Source organism: Arachis hypogaea, chromosome 3, assembly GCF_003086295.3.
Source record: "Arachis hypogaea cultivar Tifrunner chromosome 3, arahy.Tifrunner.gnm2.J5K5, whole genome shotgun sequence".
Lineage (NCBI taxonomy): Eukaryota > Viridiplantae > Streptophyta > Magnoliopsida > Fabales > Fabaceae > Arachis > Arachis hypogaea.
This window is the reverse complement of record NC_092038.1, coordinates 67,090,438-67,093,423: the sequence shown is the minus strand read 5'-3', so window position 1 is coordinate 67,093,423 and position 2,986 is coordinate 67,090,438. Positions and strand designations below refer to the sequence as shown.

Below are 2,986 nucleotides of genomic sequence, written 5' to 3'. Positions count from 1 at the left end.
ATGCTTTTACCACACCAAACTTAAAAGGTTGCTCGTCCTCGAGCAAATAAGAAAGAAGAGAGTAGAAGAAGAAGAAATGAGGAGATGGGAATGGCTTTGTTTCGGCCAAGAAGGGGGGAAAGAAGTAGTGGTTTAGGTTGGGGAAAGTGGTTTGAATTTGGATGGTGAGGTAGGTGGGGTTTTATGAAGGATGGATGTGAGTGGTGAAGAGAAAGAGGGATTTGATAGGTGAAGGGTTTTTGGGGAAAGGTGTGAGGTGATTGGTGAAGAAGAGAGAGGGTGGTGGGTAGGTGGGGATCCTGTGGGGTCCACAGATCCTGAGGTGTCAAGGAAAAGTCATCCCTGCACCAAATGGCAAGCAAAATTGCATTTTTAGCCAATTCTGGCGTTAAACGCCGGGCTGGTGCCCATTTCTGGCTTTAACGCCAGCTTCTTGCCCTTTTCTGGCGTTTAACGCCAGTCTGGTGCCCCTTTCTGGCGTTAAACGCCCAGAATGGTGCCAGACTGGGCGTTAAACGCCCAACAGCTAGCCTTACTGGCGTTTAAACGCCAGCAAGCTCTCCTCCAGTGTGTGCTGTTTTTCTTCCTGTTTTTCATTCTGTTTTTGCTTTTTTTTTCATTGATTTTGTGACTTCTCATGATCATCAACCTATAAAAAACATAAAATAACAAAGGAAAATGGTCAAAATATAACATTGGGTTGCCTCCCAACAAGCGCTTCTTTAATGTCAGTAGCTTGACAGTGGGCTCTCATGGAGCCTCAGAAATGCTCAGAGCTATGTTGGAACCTCCCAACACCAAACTTAGAGTTTGAATGTGGGGGTTCAACACCAAACTTAGAGTTTGGTTGTGGCCTCCCAACACCAAACTTAGAGTTTGACTGTGGGGCTCTGTTTGGCTCTGTTTTGAGAGAAGCTCTTCATGCTTCCTCTCCATGGTGACAGAGGGATATCCTTGGGCCTTAAACACCAAGGATTCTTCATTCACTTGAATGATCAACTCTCCTCTATCAACATCAATCACAGCCTTTGCTGTCGCTAGGAAGGGTCTGCCAAGGATGATGGATTCATCCATGCACTTCCCAGTCTCTAGGACTATGAAATCAGTAGGGATGTAGTGGTCTTCAACTTTTACCAGAACATCCTCTACAAGTCCATAAGCTTGTTTTCTTGAGTTGTCTGCCATCTCTAGTGAGATTTTTGCAGCTTGCACCTCAAAGATCCCTAGCTTCTCCATTACAGAGAGAGGCATGAGGTTTACACTTGACCCTAAGTCACACAAGGCCTTCTTGAAGGTCATGGTGCCTATGGTACAAGGTATTGAAAACTTCCCAGGATCCTGTCTCTTTTGAGGCAGTTTCTGCCTAGACAAGTCATCCAGTTCTTTGGTGAGCAAAGGAGGTTCATCCTCCCAAGTCTCATTTCCAAACAACTTGTCATTTAGCTTCATGATTGCTCCAAGGTATTTAGCAACTTGCTCTTCAGTGACATACTCATCCTCTTCAGAGGAAGAATACTCATCAGAGCTCATGAATGGCAGAAGTAAGTCCAATGGAATCTCTATGGTCTCATTTTGAGCCTCAGATTCCCATGGTTCCTCATTGGGGAACTCATTGGAGGCCAGTGGACGTCCATTGAGGCTCCCTCAGTGGCGTTCACTGCCTTTCTTTCCTCTCCAAATTCGGCCATGTTGATGGCTTTGCACTCTCCTTTTGGATTTTCTTCTGTATTGTTTGGGAGAGTACTAGGGGGGAGTTCAGTAATTTTCTTGCTCAGCTGACCCACTTGTGCCTCCAAGTTTCTAATGGAGGACCTTGTTTCAGTCATGAAACTTTGAGTGGTTTTGATTAGATCAGAGACCATGGTTGCTAAGTCAGAGTTATTCTGCTTAGAACTCTCTGTCTGTTGCTGAGAAGATGATGGAAAAGGTTTACTATTGCTAAACCTGTTTCTTCCACCCTTATTATTGTTGAAACCTTGTTGAGGTCTCTGTTGATCCTTCCATGAAAAATTTGGATGATTTCTCCATGAAGAATTATAGGTGTTTCCATAGGGTTATCCCATGTAATTCACCTCTTCCATTGAAGGGTTCTCAGGATCATAAGCTTCTTCCTCAGATGAAGCTTCCTTAGTACTGCTTGGTGCATTTTGCATTCCAGAAAGACTTTGAGAAATCATATTGACTTGTTGAGTCAATATTTTGTTCTGAGCCAATATGGCATTCAGAGTGTCAATCTCAAGAACTCCTTTCTTCTTACTAGTCCCATTGTTCACAGGATTCCTTTCAGAAGTGTACATGAATTGGTTATTTGCAACCATTTCAATCAGCTCTTGAGCTTCTGTAGGCGTCTTCTTCAGATGAAGAGATCCTCCAGCAGAGCTATCCAAAGACATTTTGGATAGTTCAGACAGACCATCACAGAAAATACCTATGATGCTCCATTCAGAAAGCATATCAGATGGACACTTTCTGATTAATTGTTTGTATCTTTCCCAAGCTTCATAGAGGGATTCTCCTTCCTTCTGTCTGAAGGTTTGGACTTCCACTCTAAGCTTACTCAATTTTTGAGGTGGAAAGAACTTTGCCAAGAAGGCATTGACTAGCTTTTCCAAGAGTCCAGGCTTTCTTTAGGTTGAGAGTCCAACCATGTTCTAGCTCTGTCTCTTACAGCAAAAGGGAATAGCATAAGTCTGTAGACCTCAGGGTCAACCCCATTAGTCTTGACAGTGTCACAGATTTACAAGAACTCAGCTAAGAACTGATGAGGATCTTCCAATGGAAGTCCATGGAACTTGCAATTCTATTGCATTAGAGAAACTAATTGAGGCTTAAGCTCAAAGTTGTTTGCTCCAATGGCAGGGATAGAGATGCTTCTCCCATAGAAGTCGGGAGTAGGTGCAGTAAAGTCACCCAGCACCTTCCTTGCACTGTTGGCATTGTTGTTGTTTTCGGCTGCCATGAGTTCTTCTTCTTTGAAGAATTCGGT

The 2,986-nt window shown here is 43.6% G+C and overlaps 1 non-coding gene across 1 annotated transcript; it reads left to right on the top strand.

Moving 5' to 3' along the window:
* The first annotated feature begins 2,447 nt into the window (after positions 1-2,447).
* Positions 2,448-2,555, top strand: LOC112793072 (small nucleolar RNA R71). The gene has a single exon (XR_003197782.1). It is a non-coding gene; the product is annotated as a small nucleolar RNA R71 (small nucleolar RNA).
* Positions 2,556-2,986: the final 431 nt, after the last annotated feature.